The sequence below is a fragment of the Caretta caretta genome, chromosome 1, assembly GCF_965140235.1.
Source record: "Caretta caretta isolate rCarCar2 chromosome 1, rCarCar1.hap1, whole genome shotgun sequence".
Classification (NCBI taxonomy): Eukaryota; Metazoa; Chordata; order Testudines; family Cheloniidae; genus Caretta; species Caretta caretta.
Genome location: NC_134206.1, coordinates 295,824,027 through 295,830,523, shown reverse-complemented (window position 1 = coordinate 295,830,523; position 6,497 = coordinate 295,824,027).

Genomic DNA, 6,497 nt, shown 5'->3' with positions numbered 1-6,497 from the left:
AATGTAGACACTGCAATGCCAATAGAAGATTGTTTCTGTTGGAAGAGCTAACATCATTGGGGGACAAGATGTTCCTGCACCAGCCGAAAAACTCCTCCTCTCACTGTGTGCCGCTTCTGCGCTAGGGGGTTCTGGGTGGCATAGTTGCGCTGCTACAGGCTCTGCCTTGTCGATGTAGCTAAGCCTTAAGTCACAAACAGCATCATGTAAAGGGTGTCGGAAAGATAAGGTCTAAAACAAATATTAAGTAAACTGGTTACCTGTACTGCTTTTCTTAGCATTATTTGAATTTCAATTGCTTAACTATAAAAAAAAACCCTGAGTTGGTTTTTCTTTAGAGTTTTATTAACTATCCTTAACAACATCAACTAATAGCATAGGATATAAGGTAAAAGTAGTAATGGACTATGATTTTGCTAACACTGGCTAGAAAATTGATTAATACAGTACATCCAGGTTTTCAGAATCAACACAACCACAATGAAAAACAATGATACTCAATCACCGTCTTGGGAAGGTGACTTTGGTTAGAGTTTGACTCAGTCCCTCAGAATACGAACTCACTTTTGCCAATTGGTTATCAACTGGGAGGTGTTACCACAGAGGAACCACCACCCAAGTTAAAACAAGACAGTTTGGTCAATTACTTGCACCCTACTCCCCTCCTCTGCCCAGGTCTCCTTCCCAACAGATCTATAGTAGTCAGCTCTTAACCTGCTTCCACATAAATTATATTAGCCCCAGGATCTTATTAACACTCCTGACTAAAACTCCTACTTTCATATGTGATCTTCTTTTACATTTGTATACACTTAGAACTTGAAAGCCAGTGTGAAATCATTAACTGAAGTTAGGCTTGGCTAAATTCAATTTTTATTTTATTTTTATAATTTTCATGGATAACATGCTTGTTAAGCATTTCTTTATTTTTATCAATTTAAATTTTCACAGCTGTGGGAAATTGGGTTAATTTTTTTTTCCTGTTTTTTATTTAAATTTTCACAATTGCAGAAAATTGTGGGTGGGTCACACTTATTTGGTGACACTGAGATTTAAAAAATTAAAGCTTTGTAACGATTAAAACAAATGTCAACAACATATGTCAAAACATACAAAGTAAATAGTCTTAAATCAAACTCTAATAATTTCAAGCAGAATTTTCTTTCTTGGCCTTTCTGTAAATTCAGTCATCAATGGAAATATTGTCAGTTTGTGCAAGTATGATGAAATCAACATTTATTGGCATTTACCAATACAAATCTAATCCTTTTCAAACCTAACTATAATAGACACATGCAGACTGCTTCACAATCTTAGTCAGAAACAGTAACTTGTTCAATTTCAAACTTGTTCAATTTTACAACAATTTTGGTTGGAACCTCATACTGTTACAAAACAAGGACACATACTGCCGTGCCGCTAAAAGTTGTGCAGTGTAGCTGCTGTTTGTCGGCTCTCCTGCCAACAAAAAACTTCCACCCCCAATGAGCACTGTTTGTGTTTTCCCTGCCGACAGTGTGCTGTTTACACTGGCACTTCTTGCGGCAAAACTTCTGTCGTTCAGGATAACACCTCTGAAAGACAAAAGTTTTGTTGTTCAATTGCCAGAGTAGACAAAGCCTAACTCTGTGACCGTCTTTAAAGCACGTTCACAAGCATGGATGTGCCCTTAATTAAGTACCCAGTTTCAGGAAGTAGTCAGTTGAGTAATTTGGGTTGTCACCAAGAGAAAGTGTGTGTTACTTATCAACAGACCTTTGCTCAGCTGTCAGTTTTCAGCTCAGTCACTGTTCACAGCAGGAGTTGATGCTACAAATACAGGCGGAGCAAAGAATGGACCTGACTATAGTCTTGTCCTGATGTGCTAGCAGGCAATCTGAATTCCTGGAAAATAAGACAGTTAAATGCGTCTATCCAAGATAGCCGATGACATTGAGTACTCAGGTGGCCAGCTCAGTCTTCTCCCTTCCAGGTGTCTTCAGCTTTTAGGAAGTGATGTGTTGAAGGAGCTGTTTTATCCCATTCCAGTTGAGTGGTCCAGCTTGGCTCCTCTGGTTGGAGTGCTGCTGTGGACCAATTAGATGATAACTCATACTTCTGCCAAAGATTTGAAATATTCAGTCAAAATGAGAGTTGTCCTCTCACTGTCTAATCAGGGAATGTAGGCATCACCTTTGAGCTTTTGCAACTGGGGCTGAAAATTTTCCAGTCTCTTCATACAAAACATCTTGTCATACCAGCTTGTATAAGACAAGTTAAGCCATAGCTGTTGGTACAACCATCTTGGGATAAACATTGAGCATGGGCTGGGTTGCTCTAGTCAGTAATTTATTTCTGCAATTCGCTTTGCTGTGGTGCATCCCTTGGCCAGCTTCATAGGCTATGCTTGTTCAAGGTGCAGTTTCTCCATCAGCACTCTACTAGCTGGTGAAATGTGAAGTTTAAAGTTCATATAATTTATAAAGTTCCAGTGCATTCTTTGATGCTTTTTAAACTTGTTTTAAACAGTCCATTATGCAATGCAAAGTCACTTCAAGAACTGCTGTTCTCCAGCAGGCTGGAACAGATGTATAAATCTTCCATTTCTGTGCTCCTTGTTTTAATAATTCTAGGAACCTTTTTATGCATAACTGAGCTGGATCTCTACATTATTGACCAAATATTTTTGATTATTCCACTCTCATTGTGTCCTTATAAGATGCTATTTGGTTTCAGTCCTTTTTATTTATTGCTTTTTTCAGCACATGTGTATTTCACCAATTTATAGCATAAACATGCTTGATTGCAAATATTAGTGTTGCTTCTTCACTTTATCGCTACACTAAAATAACTCAATATGAATGCAACCTGCTACTTTCCTTAACAGGATTGCCCAAGAGGTAAACCCTGTCATTAAAGTTCGCAATATTTTGCCCCAACCTGTTTTTTCAATTTTTATTTTATTTTTATAATTGTTTACAATTGTTTATAATTGTTTATATTTACAAGTGTGATAAGAAGCTGCCCTACATTCTATCACTTGTAGCCAACTTCCATTTTAAAACATAACTTTTATTTAATCACAATAGTTGATTCAATCTGGTTCCCTATTCACCTGTCCCCACTATTTTATCTGGCAATATAATATAGTATCTTAATATTTGATAGTGTGACAGCGTCAGGCTGGATGGCTACAGGAGAGTAATCCTATTGGGATCTGGGAAGTGGGCGGGCGAAGCCCGTCCACTGCTAAAGAATCCCCCCCCAGCCTAAGAGGGGGATCCACAGGACCTGGATACCAAATAAATCCGGGGGACAACTAATGAAATAACAGGGACGGGAGTGTGGTCAAAGGGTCAAACGAAGGGAACAGGATGGGGACACCGAGCAGAGAACCCCAGACAGCGCCCACTGCTCCTCAAAGGCATCAAGGGAATCAGTGGATGCTGCCCAGAGGAACTCTGCCCAGATACGTGAACGAACCGAGGATAAGAAATAGGCCCCACAGTCACAGGAGACTCCATCGGCCAACCTCCTCACTCTGGTTTTATAGATGGCCATTTTAGGTAGTGCCAGGAGGAGGTTGACCAGGAGATCCTGTGACTTTGTGGGGCCACGGATAGGGAGTGCATAAATAAGAAGGTGAGGGGAAAAGTGCAACCAAAAACATAATAAAATATTTGTGAGGAGCCGGAATAGGGGCTGCAGCCTGGCACACTCCCAATATATGTGTGCCAGGGTTTCCCTCACGCCACAAAAGGGGCAGGTGTCTGGGATGGAGGTGAACCGCGCCAAGAACACGCCCGTGCTCATGGCTCTGTGAAGGAGCTGCCAACTGATATCCCCAGCGGGCCTCGGGACCAAGGTAGAATAGAGGCTGGCCCACCGGGGCTCCTCACCCTCCAAAGGTGGCAGGAGGTCCTGCCATTTTGTATCGGGGCGGGACACAAGGGTGAAGGCGTGAAGGGTGTGGAGCACGAGCGTGTATAGATGTTTCCTTGGCGTGGTTTGGAAGCAGACCGGCTGCATCTTGTGCAGCCAGCTCACAGTAAAGGGGTGAGAGGGTCGGTTGGGTCCACGGGGTAGGGACCCAATTAAAAGGTCCGGTGGGCCTGGGGTAGAGGGTGGGCGGGGCGCGCCCTTGAGCAGGACCCGGTCGAGGTAAGCTCGAGCAGCGGGCGGCAAAGCGGCCTTCACCTCCTGAAGTACACACCGGGGGTGCGAGGTCTGGAGAGCCCCATGCGCCGAGCGAGTGTCACGGGATCCAGCCAGTCTCCTTGGTCGTAGTCCAAGAGGTCTCCGACTCTCGTGACTTCTGCCAGGATCAAGCTCTGGCACACCGAGCGGGACTGCACTTAGGATGGAAGAATCCAATGCACCGCTACAGACTAGGGACCGAATGGCTAGGCAGCAGTTCTGTGGAAAAGGACCTAGGGGTGACAGTGGACGAGAAGCTGGATATGAGTCAGCAGTGTGCCCTTGTTGCCAAGAAGGCCAATGGCATTTTGGGATGTATATGTAGGGGCATAGCGAGCAGATCGAGGGACGTGATCGTTCCCCTCTATTCGACATTGGTGAGGCCTCATCTGGAGTACTGTGTCCAGTTTTGGGCCCCACACTACAAGAAGGATGTGGATAAATTGGAGAGAGTCCAGCCAAGGGCAACAAAAATGATTAGGGGTCTAGAACACATGACTTATGAGGAGAGGCTGAGGGAGCTGGGATTGTTTAGCCTGCAGAAGAGAAGAATGAGGGGGGATTTGATAGCTGCTTTCAACTACCTGAGAGGTGGTTCCAGAGAGGATGGCTCTAGACTATTCTCAGTGGTAGAAGAGGACAGGACAAGGAGTAATGGTCTCAAGTTGCAGTGGGGGAGGTTTAGGTTGGATATTAGGAAAAACTTTTTCACTAAGAGGGTGGTGAAACACTGGAATGCGTTACCTAGGGAGGTGGTAGAATCTCCTTCCTTAGAGGTTTTTAAGGTCAGGCTTGACAAAGCCCTGGCTGGGATGATTTAACTGGGAATTGGTCCTGCTTCGAGCCGGGGGTTGGACTAGATGACCTTCAGGGGTCCCTTCCAACCCTGATATTCTATGATTCTATGATTCTATGACTCCACCACCTGCACACGGAGCTACAGGAGAGTAAATTTTTTTTGAAGCAAAAAAGGTGTTTTTATTTGCATAACACACTTACAAAGTAAAAACAACAGCATATGCAATGTGTAACACAGCAGCCAATCACAATTGTTTTCTCATTAACTTCAGGCGAGGGAAGTGTTCAGGCTTGCCTAGGCCCAGAGCAGGGGGCTTCCTCGACTCTTGTGGTCTTCCACCCTTCCAAGTTACCTGGTGGCCCAGAGCGAGGGGGCTTCATCGACTCTCAAGTCTGCCACCCCTCAAGTTACCTGGCGCCACGCCCAGTGTCACCAACAATTCCCTCCTTTGAAAGCACCCAACAAAAGGGGCAGGCTGTGGGATGGACAATCGGGGGGGGGGGCACGTGCGCCCACGTGTGAAAGGACCCCTCTAAGGTGGTGTCCGCAGCAGCAATGGCTGGGGCTGGGGTCCCTTACTCTCTCCCCCAATCAAAGGGTCAAACAAAGGGACCCGGACAGGGACACTGAGCAGAGAACCTCGGACAGCGCCCACCGCTCCTCAAAAGCATCAAGGGAGTCGCTGGACGCCGCCCAGAGGAACTTCGCCCGGATACGTGAACAGACCGAGGATCGGAAAACGGCCCCACAGTCACAGGAAACTCCATCGGCCAACCTCCTCTCTCCGGTTTTATAGATGGCCGTTTTAGCCAGGGCCAGAAGGAGGTTAACTAGGAGATCCCGCGACTTTGTGAGGCCATGGATGGGGAGTACATAAATAAAATGTGAGGGGAAAAATGCAACCAGAAACGTAATAGAAGATTTGTGAGGAGCCAGAACAGGGGCTGCAGCCTGGTGCACTCCAAATATACATGTGCCAGGGTTTCCCTCACACCGCAAAAGGGACAAGTATCTGGGATGGGGGTGAGCCGCACCCAGTACATGCCCATGCTCACAGCTCCGTGAAGGAGCTGCCAACAGGTCTCCCCGACGGGCCTCAGAACCAAGGTGGAATATAGGCTGGCCCACTGGGGCTGCTCACCCTCTAAAGGTGGCAGAAGATCTCGCCACTTTGTGTCGGGGCGGGACACTAGGGTGAGGGCGTGAAGGGTATGGAGCACGAGCGTGTATAGATGTTTCCTTGGCGCGGTTTGGAAGCATATCGCAGCCGGCTCGCAGTAAAGAGGTGAGAGGGTCGATTGGGTCTACGGGGCAGGGGTCCAATTAAAAGGTCCGGCGGGCCTGGGGTAGAGGGTGGGCGGGGCGTGCCCTCGAGCAGGAGCCGGTCGAGGTAAGCTCGAGCAGCGGGCGGCAAAGCGGCCTTCACCTCCTGAAGTACGCGCCGGGGGGTGCGAGGTCTGGAGAGCCCCATGCGCTGAGCGAGCGTCAGGGGATCCAGCCAGTCTCCCCGCTCGTAGTCCAG